Source organism: Dermochelys coriacea, chromosome 4 (genome assembly GCF_009764565.3).
Source record: "Dermochelys coriacea isolate rDerCor1 chromosome 4, rDerCor1.pri.v4, whole genome shotgun sequence".
Taxonomy (NCBI): domain Eukaryota; kingdom Metazoa; phylum Chordata; order Testudines; family Dermochelyidae; genus Dermochelys; species Dermochelys coriacea.
Genome location: NC_050071.1, coordinates 20,000,978 through 20,014,305, shown reverse-complemented (window position 1 = coordinate 20,014,305; position 13,328 = coordinate 20,000,978). Strand labels below are relative to the sequence as shown.

Genomic DNA, 13,328 nt, shown 5'->3' with positions numbered 1-13,328 from the left:
CATCAGAAGAAATCTGTTTAAGTCAGCGAATGGTTTCCAAACGATATACTAAAGTGTTAACTTAATCATGTTTCCTCACTGGAAGTCACAATCCCTATGGTTTCCAACATCAGTTAGCAGGTAGATCATCATCATGCCAACTCTGCCCATTTTAAAAATAGACTGTTAATAGTCCCTCTCCCTTCCTACAAAAGGAAAACCAGACAAAACAATTTCCAATGCATTTCAATGGAGTTAGTAGATGTGTCCTTATTTTTAAACCCCAGCAGCACTTATAGATTTCCAGTAGCAGCCAGTATACAGACATTTTTTTCTTATTTAAATAAGTATTTTTGACTGTAGTTTCAGGCTAAAATACTACCTCAGTAGATATATTCCTTCAGTTCTCAGTAGTTAAGTTAATAAAAATAAATTCAAACCGCGATTTTGAAAATAAAAGATGCAAGCAAAATTTCAAAATGACAACTAAAAGTATTAAAAAAATCAGTCAGTTGAACTATTCAAGAGGTTTGAAAGAAAATGATAACCAAAGACAATGTCAAAAACCAAGTGGAAAAGAAGAATTTATCTTTTGCAGTGTGTTTTTGGAACCTCACATATACTCTGTAGTTACGCTACTTTATACTTTCCCTCCATATACATGTAACTGTACAACTCCTGAGCCTGCAGTAACATGTGGCAAATTCTACTGAGACTCTCTCTCAAAACAAAATATTTCCAACTAGTCCCTGACATTAACACTTCAGCAATGTGAAGGGGAAGGGAAGAAGAGGAATTCATATAACTATATTTACTATTATTCCGTTGGAGAAGGTTTTCTGCCAGGGTGGATTAAACATTTGTCACCTGCACAGCCTTAACATAATATCACAGTCGGACTACTTTACAGTATGAAGAGTTCCTCATCTGAGACTTGTAGCCAGAACTGACTCTGGGATGTGAGGTAACTATGCTTGAGCCAACTAATTTAATTCTAATGGTCTAAAAAACTTCCTCCCATATACAACACTGTCTCCAAGGGTACAGTGGAATGCTCCCTCCAGTGTCATTTTGGGTCTGCTCCTGTTCCCATACAATTCTCTGGTGCAGGATTGAGCCCTTTGATAAGCTGTTAAAAAGCAAGCCATTATTTTATGCATAATAGATAATTAAGCATGAAGAAGGATTATCAATTTATTAGTAAAACAGCAAATATGCTAAGACACAAACTGTCCATTTCCCCCATTAAAAAACTAAATAACATGATGAGAAAAGAGACTCTGCAGTGTAAAATACTGGTTATAAACACTGTTTACTGAACTTTGAGTTGCAATTAGGTGAGTAAATTTTACTGATTGATGGATTATTAGACTGTTCTAAAAAATCCATGCTACCAAAAAATAATAATGATAACCCAGACTACAATTCAAGAAACAGTATTGCATGTTATGGCTTTGAAAGAAACAAAGTGCTACTGACAAAATGTCACACAAATCATAAAAGTTTCAATTTCTACTACCGTGATCTCTGCAATTCTTAGATTTATATCCCAATCTCCTTTATGGAGAAGTCATAATAAATGGTTGAGATTGACGGATGGTGAGAACAAGTAACAGATGTCCATCATTAATGTGCTATGCACATCCAGTTTATATTTTGATGAAAAGAAAAGGAGTACTTGTGGCACCTTAGAGACTAACAAATTTATTAGAGCATAAGCTTTCGTGAGCTACAGCTCACTTCATCGGATGCATTTGGTGGAAAAAACAGAGGAGAGATTTATATATACACACACACACAGAGAACATGAAACAATGGGTTTATCATACACACTGTAAGGAGAGTGATCACTTAAGATAAGCCATCACCCACAGCAGGGGGGGGAAAAGGAGGAAAACCTTCCATGGTGACAAGCAGGTAGGCTAATTCCAGCAGTTAACAAGAATATCAGAGGAACAGTGGGGGGTGGGGTGGGGGGGAGAAATACCATGGGGAAATAGTTTTACTTTGTGTAATGACTCATCCATTCCCAGTCTCTATTCAAGCCTAAGTTAATTGTATCCAGTTTGCAAATTAATTCCAATTCAGCAGTCTCTCGTTGGAGTCTGTTTTTGAAGCTTTTTTGTTGAAGGATAGCCACTCTTAGGTCTGTGATCGAGTGACCAGAGAGATTGAAGTGTTCTCCAACTGGTTTTTGAATGTTATAATTCTTGATGTCTGATTTGTGTCCATTCATTCTTTTACGTAGAGACTGTCCAGTTTGGCCAATGTACATGGCAGAGAGGCATTGCTGGCACATGATGGCATATATCACATTGGTAGATGCGCAGGTGAACGAGCCTCTGATAGTGTGGCTGATGTGATTAGGCCCTATGATGGTATCCCCTGAATAGATATGTGGACAGAGTTGGCAACGGGCTTTGTTGCAAGGATAGGTTCCTGGGTTAGTGGTTCTGTTGTGTGGTGTGTGGTTGCTGGTGAGTATTTGCTTCAGATTGGGGGGCTGTCTGTAAGCAAGGACTGGTCTGTCTCTCAAGATCTGAGAGAGCGATGGCTCGTCCTTCAGGATAGGTTGTAGATCCTTGATGATGCGTTGGAGAGGTTTTAGTTGGGGGCTGAAGGTGATGGCTAGTGGCGTTCTGTTGTTTTCTTTGTTGGGCCTGTCCTGTAGTAGGTGACTTCTGGGTACTCTTCTGGCTCTGTCAATCTGTTTCTTCACTTCAGCAGGTGGGTATTGTAGTTGTAGGAATGCATGATAGAGATCTTGTAGGTGTTGGTCTCTGTCTGAGGGGTTGGAGCAAATGCGGTTATATCGTAGCGCTTGGCTGTAGACAATGGATCGAGTGGTATGATCTGGATGAAAGCTAGAGGCATGTAGGTAGGAATAGCGGTCAGTAGGTTTCCGATATAGGGTGGTGTTTATGTGACCATCGCTTATTAGCACCGTAGTGTCCAGGAAGTGGATCTCTTGTGTGGACTGGTCCAGGCTGAGGTTGATGGTGGGATGGAAATTGTTGAAATCATGGTGGAATTCCTCAAGAGCTTCTTTTCCATGGGTCCAGATGATGAAGATGTCATCAATGTAGCGCAAGTAGAGTAGGGGCATTAGGGGACGAGAGCTGAGGAAGCGTTGTTCTAAGTCAGCCATAAAAATGTTGGCATACTGTGGGGCCATGCGGGTACCCATCGCAGTGCCGCTGATTTGAAGGTATACATTGTCACCAAATGTGAAATAGTTATGGGTCAGGACAAAGTCACAAAGTTCTGCCACCAGGTTAGCCGTGACAGTATCGGGGATACTGTTCCTGACGGCTTGTAGTCCATCTTTGTGTGGAATGTTGGTGTAGAGGGCTTCTACATCCATAGTGGCTAGGATGGTGTTTTTAGGAAGATCACCAATGGACTGTAGTTTCCTCAGGAAATCGGTGGTGTCTCGAAGATAGCTGGGAGTGCTGGTAACGAAGGGCCTGAGGAGGGAGTCTACATAGCCAGACAGTCCTGCTGTCAGGGTGCCAATGCCTGAGATGATGGGGCGTCCAGGATTTCCAGGTTTATGGATCTTGGGTAGCAGATAGAATACCCCAGGTCGGGGCTCCAGGGGTGTGTCTGTGCGGATTTGTTCTTGTGCTTTTTCAGGGAGTTTCTTGAGCAAATGCTGTAGTTTCTTTTGGTAACTCTCAGTGGGATCAGAGGGTAATGGCTTGTAGAAAGTGGTGTTGGAGAGCTGCCTAGTAGCCTCTTGTTCATACTCCGACCTATTCATGATGACGACAGCACCTCCTTTGTCAGCCTTTTTGATTATGATGTCAGAGTTGTTTCTGAGGCTGTGGATGGCACTGTGTTCTGCATGGCTGAGGTTATGGGGTAAGCGATGCTGCTTTTCCACAATTTTGATGAGTAATCCTTAGAAATAAAATACTAACTTTGTTTCACTTTAGAGCTGTTGAATACATAAAATTATATCAAGATCTAAATTTTTCCACGAAGCCCTTCTGTAACACATACAGGCATGAAACTTAAATCATAGAATAATTAAAATAGTTCATCACCTTACCATTAGAAACAGAAGCTCCAGCTGAAATAAAAATGCAATAATGTCAACTATTTAATTCTATCAGGGCTAAAAGCAAAGCTTTACATTCATTTTCACTTATATTTGAGGAAACATTATTTAAAATATATAAATAAATTTAACAGAATAAAACAGCTCTGCATTACAATAAAATTAATACTGAACAAAAAGAGTTTAGTTATTATGAATTTTGTAGTTTACCACATTTCAGCAATAAATTGAAACACAGCTTCTGACTAATCTAGTTTTTGATAAATGTCTATCTTAATTACTCATCTACATTCATTCTCCTCTCTGACCTCACTAAAGTGTGAGTACAGGGATCACTATGGGTTTATTCATTTTTATACTCTCTACATAAACCAGTCACTCATATTTATATGAAAAATGGAAGATATTGTACCTGACCAGCATATAAATCCAGTTCAGAGATTAATATTAAAGGGGAAAAACCCTCAGCTGGGTTGAGTATAAAATTCATCATTGGAAACCAGTTCCATTGCACAAACAAAGAGTTTCAAATTAGAGTATCTATAATCTTTGTGATAATGAGATAAGCCATGTTCTGTCCGCACACAGTAATAACTTAGAAAGCCTTATCCTCAACTGCTGGTTCTTTTCTAAGCAGGATTTGGACTCTCCAATCCAAGAGCATAGCACTTTGTACTGTATTCAGATAAGGAATAGAAGGAAGAGTGTAGAACTGGCATGAAACTTTTAATGTATTGTATATCATGCCTTTTAACAATGGGGTAATATTAATTTTCATTCTACCCTGGACCACTTTGTGTACAACCCTGGTTTTCAACACTGAAGCTGAGAAGACTTTACTAATGCCAAAGGGTCAACAAAAGGCAATCTTAACTAAAATAAAAGTTGTGTTACTGTTAAGATTCTAACTTTTTAAAAGGACATTTAGGACCCGATTTTCAGAATCCATAGTTTTAGACCAGGGGTTCAGGACCCTGTGGGGGGGGGTTGCAAGGTTATTAAATGGGGAGTTGTGAGCGGTCACCCTCTACCCCCAAAACTCCACTTCACCTCCAGCATTTATAATAGCGTTAAATATAAAAAAAGTTTTTAATTTATAAGGGGTGGGGGTCACACTCAGAGGCTTGCTGTGTGAAAGAGGTCACCAATACAAAAATGTGAGAACTACTGTTTTTGATGGACTCCTAGTACCTAATGTGTTAGTGCAATCTGTCTGTTCCACATCTAGAGGACATCAACTGTACCTGCAAAATTGCTTATGAAAAAACGGGAGGCAGAGTTAAGGTTTCAGTCAAATATCAGACTCTTAAAAACTTAGGGCTGATTTTTGAGTTACCCTTCCATTACATGGAAAAAAATGTGAACATGTTGTTTCTACTAGGTTATCCAATGTGAACTTTTGCCTCTGAACTGGCAGTCGCTTGGAGACCCTACGTCCTCGCGCTTGTATAGGTCTGAAGATATCTTTCTTCCTTGAACGTGCAGAGAATTTACAGGGCGACCTTCCATTAGCTTTAAACAAGATGCAATGAAAGATTCCTCGAGTGTTGTAAGGGTATGAGACAATAGCTGTGTTTCTCAGGGATATATTTAAAATTCTGAGTTGCAGAACTAAGGATTATGTATAGCTCGACTTATATTTGAGAGATGATTTACACCAAGTGAGTAGAGAGGTGTTCTTCACTAAGGCCAGATCTTCATTGTTGGATTGAAAAAGAGCCCAAATATGCCCAACCCATACTTTCACAGCATTGGGAAAGAAAGGAGAGAAAACAGGATGTGTTTCCTATTAAAGTTGTAGCACCAATTTCAAGTTTACAGCATGTCTACAAATCATCTAATTGCGCCCAGGCAGAACAGCCGCCCAGGCAGTCTTTCAGTGCAAGACATTTTTTATACAATACTGGGCAAGTTTAGATATGCCACTTCTGAGCTGCCTCTTCACAGGTATTCCCAGAAACAGGTATCAACATTAGATACAATAATCCAGTTTTAGAAGAGGACGTGAGCAGTCCATCTAAAGCTGTTTCAAATTATTCGTTTAAAAAAAATTCAGTTCAGTAGAAGTTTCCCTCTAGAAGTTTTCCCAAGGCAAGAGAGTAATATTCTTTCCTAGACAAATATCCCTAATCTGGAAAGCCATTGATTCAGAGTTAAAAATTGTAACACACTCTTCTTCCTATGAAGGCAACAGTACACAGAACTTGAAAGAGATGTTATTCTGAGTTTTTGCAAGAAAAAAATAAGTTTTATCAGTAGTATGGTCCTGTGATTAACACACTGAACTGGAACTCAGAACACTGAATGTGGCCTTGGGAAAGTCGCTTCATATCTGTGCCTCAGTTTCCCCATACATAAAATGGAATAGATATTACTCCTTCCTTTCTTCTATCCATTATCCGAGTTGTCTACTTAGATCATAAGCTCTTTGGGACAAGCAACTTCTTTTGATATATGCTTGTTCAATACCTAGTCCAACAATGTCTGGATTAACTGGGCCCTCTAGAAAGTACTGTAATACAAATAAACAACATTGATCCTGAGAATTATAGTGCATATTATTTAAATATAGATTGTTCTCCCTAGCTTTTCCCTTTAAAAAGTCACCAACTACAGTTCTATTTTTATATCTTGTCCTCTAATTAGTACAGAGACAAGATAATATCTTTTATTGGACCAAAATCTGTTGGTGAAAGAGACAAGCTTTCACCCACCTTGTCTCTCTAATATCCTGAGACCAACATGGCTATAACACTGCCACAAACAACTTTACTAAGTATGTCAAGAGCCATTTCTATGTCATGTTGGACTGATACATTACTTTTACCGAAATACACCTATGGAGAAGCAAACAAAAGTTTGAGAACCAAAACCTTCTCACCTCTGTGATATTAGGTGTGAAGTTTTTTTATGCTAATTAGGACAGATCTATCACGAAAAGTGCCTTACAAATTTACAAAACATATCACTGCCCTTGAACAGAAACCTGCTCGTTTGCCAAATCTGAAAGCATTTTAAGAGACAAGGATGCACCAAGACTACGCCTGCATCCTTACCATCTACATAAGTGGTGTAGGGTTAGGCAGAAGATTAGATAACATAAATATAGCCATACTGATTCTTTTTCTGCCTCCCCATCTGTTCGTGCTAGCTTTTCTCTATTTACTTTAGGAGAAGATGGAGGTGAGAAATTCTTCTGTAAGAAATTCCACTCTTCCTTACAGATGTGCAATGTTAATTAGTGGCTAACAATGGTTAACACATTAACTTATTATGATATACATAGTTAGTTATCCAACTTCACTTGTCCAATGGAAAGTGACAACCGAGAGTAATTGTTTACTGATACTTTCTCCATTGTTGTACAATACATTGAGACTTTCCTTGTTTTCGTGACTGTCACCTCTCCTTTTGAGATAGTATAATTCAAATAGCCAATTCGCAATAAACTAAAAAATAGGCAGAGTTGTGTATAGAAGAGAGAGGGGTGTGCATTCAAAATGACCTATGGAATATATTGACAAAACTCTTCTGTCAGATCCACATCTGAAATAGCACTTTCCCTTTTCAGTTCCAAATAGAATATCTGAGACATGGCAGTCAGGCCATTTTCTTCAGTTTGATCCAGCTCACAGCAAAATCAATGGGAGATGTGCCACTGGTATCAGAATTGGATCTCTTGTGAGATGGATATGCTAAAATCTACTCAAAGGTAAATCTTGCTTTCTAAGGGCTTGAACTGAACTTCATTTAAGCCAATGAAGGTCTTCTGATCAAGCTCAAAAGTCTGTTCCTGCAGGTGGAACCTCTGAGGGCAGAGCCCTGCACGAGTATGGAGCACAAATTAAGTTTGAAATGAGATTGTTGCATACTTAGCTACAATGTATGTTCATAAGAATGGAAAAGGGACAGCCCTATTGTAAACTCTTCAGCACAGGGCCTTAAAGAATTCCTAGCACAGGAGGACTCCAATCCTGACTAGAGCCTCTGGACACTATTAGAATAAACATATCTGAAAACTCTTTAACTTACTGTGTTGCCCAGAAGCCCCAGCAATTACAAAAAGCCTTAAATGTCTCTTCACCCAAGTTACTTATGCTATGAAAATGGGTTCCATAGAAGATCCTGCACAGATAGATAAATATGGGACTAATTACCTCCCTCCCTCACAGGAGTAGTGGGAGGTTAGGGCTTGCTAGCCAAGATTTGGAAGGCACTTTAAAGATATATAGCACTGTATAAGTCCTAATTATTATTACTCATCCATGTACTCAGTTGTGGAGAAAAAAAACCTGTGCTGATTTGTTACCTCAGAACTGCAACCAGTTTCAGATCTGCTTTGTAGCACTCTTTAAAATACTCTTATCAGCAAGGCACTTGGAACCATTCACTGGTTATCTTTACCCCAACTTCAGATGGTTGCAAAGTCCTATTGTTAAGGAAAAAAAGCACATCTCCAAAATCGATCTCTTCCTTTCCATTAGTCTCTAAGGTGCCACCAGTACTCCTTTTCTTTTTGCGAATACAGACTAACACGGCTGCTACTCTGATTCCTTTCCATCACGACTGCCAAAATCATGCCTTCATAACCTCTCACCTTGGCTGAGACCCCCTCCTCCTTTCCCTGGCTTTCCTGTCACCCACCTCACTATCTCTTCCAGGGCATGGAAATTCGACAATGCTAAATTAATGCTGCCCTCAAGTTCTGACCATTCCACACTCCCTTTTTATAAGCCCACTTCATTGGTTCCACATCACTTAGACATGTACACATGCTTAAGTTTATATATCGAGAATCTTGCTGAAGTCAATGGAGTACTTCCAAGTGTGTAAAGGTAAGCACATGCTTAAGCCTTTGCAACATCAGGGCCTTACACTGCAAACTAGCTGGGGAAGATACCTGTCTTGTTTATATTTACAATGTATTTAGCATCCATTTGGGCGTTATTAAAAAAACCCAAACAATAATAAACAAGCATTCCTGGTACAAATGAGTGTAACACTATTTGAAAAACATTTATTATACTTTTTTCATCAGTGTAAATTATACATCTTCAAAACAGCAAACCAAATTCCCAAACCCTACTTTTAAGATCATTTGTCTCTTACTGTCACTCTTGTCTTATTTTAAGACATTCTTATTTGTAAACAGCATTTGCAGAAAGACTGCACATATGGCAGAGAAAAGAAACAGGCAGGATAAAATATAAAAGCCTTACATGAAAGATAAATAAATAGATGGGCAGACTTGCTAGCCGTGCAGTGACAACACACTGTGTTGCAACTCAACTACCAAACAAATCACTGTAAAAACAGCATTAGTTTGTCTCCCATCAGTTGTTCTTTCATAACAGTGGTTTTCAACCTGGGGTCTGCTGACTATGTCTAAGATTTCCAAAGGGGTCCACACCTCCATTTCAAATTTTTTAGGGGTCTGCAAATGAAAAAAGGTCAAACCACTGTTACATAAGAATATTACTGTTTAAACTGCTCTCTTATCTAAGATTTGGTGTTTATTTCTAGCTTGCTTATTTCTCAATTCCAGTTCCAACTTCTTACAGAAGCCACTTTAAACACATCCATTGTTTTCCAACCCAAAGGCTTGTACAGAGAGGGATTAATATGACAGGCCTGATCCTGACGTGGTGCTGAGCATGAAATAGGGGGCGCTTAGCCCCACCTTGTAGGATCAGATTTTATTAACTGAAATCTTTAAATTTCAGGTACTCATGTATTTAATGACAGCTTTTCCTCATAACATTCCAACACCAGCAGAAAGTTTGGCATAATTGTATGGCATTAATCCGGTTATACTGTACAATCAAAATACATGCCATTTCAGGGATTTGGGAACTCATCTTTGTTACCATCCTGGCTAGTTCTATAATGAAGGACTTTTATATTTACTTTTCAGAATGTACACCCTAAGAAGGTGCCTACACATAGATAATCTGCAGTCATCTTTATATCTCCAGTCTTCATGCCCTACATTTAATTTAAAGCCCGCCTACAAAAAATCGGTTTCCCAATACACAGGTGGGGTACAGAGAAGCACCTGATGGCTCCCTATGAAGTCACTGCCTTTGTTGTTTGAAACATGCAATTTTTAAAGAGAACAAGACAGTCTACAATATGAGAGAGATTATCCTGTGGTTTGCTGAGGTGTTGATCATACAGAGATAAAAAGCCAATGAAACCTACACTATTTCTTATCACAGGTCATTAGATTTACTTTTGATTTCTATCCCTCACCCCTGAAAAATGTGGATAGAGTTTAAGGAAGAATCTTCTCTTAAATAAGAAGTTTTTGACTTTTAGGGCCTTAAAATAAACCCTTCAGTTGTTCAGCTCTTACTGCAAATACACAGCAATTCCTCTTCTCCAGCTATGTATGCTTACTGTTTTGAGAACCCTGAAGTCTAATTTAACCCAGAGGTCTTTGGACAGGAAGTAATGGAAAAACAGCAATAATAATAAAACCACTTGCTCCATGTGGTGTTAGGCTCCCTCCTCCCAGCATTCTTCTCATGCGACATAGAATTTCCACAATCATTTCAGAAATTGGAAACAGACAGGGGCCTGCTCTGTAGTCTTGCACACAGACAACTGGTGTGACTAATATGCGCTGAGTTTTCCTATGCACAATAAGTTCTTTCTTTGCTGGAGTTTTCATTCACAACCTTAAGAATGTGCAGCCAGAATGACTAACGCCAAAAAGGAGCCTCATGCAAAACAAACAGGTGCGCGCGCACACACACACACACACACACACACCCTGAAAATCCTGGTGAAACTAAAGAAAAATATTCCTCACAGCAGAATAGCTTGTAAATATTCTCCATCGCCCTCCCACACAGCCCAACCCTGGATCTTCCTCAGGAGGCAAGCTTGGAAGTCTCGCTACTCCACAAACCACCACCGACTTGCACCCAGCCAGTTTGCTCGGTTTCTCCAGGGGGCTGCCTGTTCCCGCCCCCGCCCCAACCCAAGAGCGGCAAGCCCATCCATCTAGCCCGACACTTCCCCCTAAAACCAGAACTGAAATCATAAAAAGCAAAGTCCTGCAACACGGCACTGGTCTACACATCTTCAAGGCACCATGCACCCATAATTAAGAGTCATTATAATAATCGGGGAGGGGGGGGCAGAGGAAAACCCACGAGCAAACACCCTCCCAAAGTCTGGGAAAGTTCAAGACCCAGATCCAAACTTCCCCCTCTCATCACAAAGGGGGAGGGAAAAAAAACAAACCCCCCAGCCCACGCAGACTTACCCGCCGGTCTAGAGCCCCAATCCCAGCGGGCAGGGGGCTGATGGAGACGAGGACCCTGAGCCTTCACCCTCCCCGCGCAGCGGCGCTGGCTGGAGCCTGCAGAAGAGCCCGGGGCGGGAGGCAAAGGGGAGCAGGAGCAGCAGCAGCAGCAGCATCTCCTCCAGCCCAGGCACCCCCGCTCCCGCCCGGCCAGGAGGCGGCAGAGAGCGCCGCCCGCTCGCCTCGCTGCAGCTGCCCGGGTCTGCCCTGGGGCAGCAGCCGAGACCCTGCGGCCAAGCCCCGCTGCCGCGGGACACCCCCGCCCGGGCTGCTGCGCCTGCGATGCGAGCCTAGTGGGGCGCCGGCGCTGCAACCCTTGTAACGAGAGGCGGCCTCCCCCCCCCCGCCGGCCTCTCGGTCCCTCCCTCCGGCCTCCGCGCACGCCCCGCTCGCAGCGGAGCAGCCGCTGAGACTGGCGGGCGGGGCTCACCCCCTCCTCCCTCTCGCAGCCCGCCCCGTGCTGGGGCCCTGGCCGCTCTCGGCTGTCTGGTTACTAAGCCAACCTCCAGGCCTGGAGCTGCGCTGCCTGCCCCACAGGCGGGGAGGGGAGAGAAGGGAAGAGGGGGCTCCCTCCCCCCAGGCACCCCCTTGCCACTTGGGGGAGAGGAGAAGCAGACACCCGGCTGAGGGAGGGTAGGGAGAGGATCCCTGCCTGGAGCCCCAGCCGGTAGAGGAGGAGGATTCCCAGGGACCCCATCCCCCTGAGTGGGGGAGGTAGCCAAGATCTGCCACCGAACCCCATCCTTGGAGGGCTCCTGGGGGAGCGAAGGAGATGCCCCCCTCCCATCTATGCTCCCAGAGTAAACCCTGTCCTGGGATATCGTCCCTTTAGCAGAAGTGGAAGGAAAAAGAAGCCCCTGAGCTGTGAACCTCATCATTCTAAGCTGGGGCGGAAGGGAGGGAGAGGACCCAAGAGTTGGGTGAGGGAGCCCGTAACGTGAGGACAGGAGTGTAGCTGGGCAGAAGGACCAGCTTACCTCTACCACGGAGGTCTAAGCTCCCAGCTGAGCGGCCACATTCTGCCAGTGAGATGGGAGAAATCACACTACCGTACCTCTCTGTTACCCAGTGTCCCCTTTGCCACTTTTTAATAGGAGAGGGCAGTCTGATATTTATTTTTCATGCCTCCTCTTGTCCCATCCTCTTTGAGGGATGCCCTGTTTCCTTGAGGGTGGCTGGCTGCTGTCTTCTCCACGTTGGTTTCAGGGTTGCAGGACAGCAAGGTCTCCCCAGCTCCACTTTGTTTTCCTACAGTATCAGAAACTAGAATCCATATAGGTCTATTTTACTGCACAGGTAGTTAAGGTTGTGTGACTCATTTTGTTATAAGTCCTCTATTTTCATTTGCTTATAAGTTTGCCAAACTTTAACTGTTCAGGTTGGAAATTTCCTTGCTGAGGACAAGATTAGAGAAAAATATGTTGTTTTCCCAGTTTTAAAGTAACTATTTCAACTCAAAAAGAAAAGGAGTACTTGTGGCACCTTAGAGACTAACAAATTTATTAGAGCATAAGCTTTCGTGAGCTACAGCTCACTTCATCGGATGCATTATGCACGAAGCTTATGCTCTAATAAATTTGTTAGTCTCTAAGGTGCCACAAGTACTCCTTTTCTTTTCGCGAATACAGACTAACACGGCTGCTACTCTGAAATATTTCAACTCATTCGTTGAGAAGCTCTAGCATCTCCAAGCTTTGGAACAGGGACTTGAAATTTGGCAGGGCATTGTCCTCATGACAGGAACATGCCTTTTGCTGTTCCTTTGAAAATCTGCCCAAACTTCAAGTTAAAGCCCCGGAACAATTTCAGGCCACACATGCTCCATACTGACTTGTCGGAGTTTGGCAGCAAAACCATCTGAAAATTCTGTTAGCATTGAGCATGCTCCATTCTTGCACAGATCCTACTTGCCAACCAGAATGCACATGCACAGAGCAATTGAGCATGCTCCAGGCCACAGCTGTACATGTGCAG

General features: G+C 42.2%; 1 protein-coding gene across 12 annotated transcripts in view; it reads right to left on the bottom strand.

Moving 5' to 3' along the window:
- The window catches only part of PTPN13 (protein tyrosine phosphatase non-receptor type 13), a 185,202-nt gene extending 173,478 nt beyond the window's left edge, over nt 1–11,724 (bottom strand). For 9 of the 12 annotated variants that reach the window (XM_038399848.2, XM_038399847.2, XM_038399851.2 and 6 more), the window contains exon 1: nt 11,316–11,724. The gene's annotated coding sequence lies outside the window, so the exon portion shown is untranslated. The remainder of the gene's footprint in view (nt 1–11,315) is intronic. The other 3 variants (XM_038399850.2, XM_043513220.1, XM_043513222.1) reach the window with 1 other exon arrangement.
- Between the last annotated feature and the right edge of the window lie 1,604 nt (nt 11,725–13,328).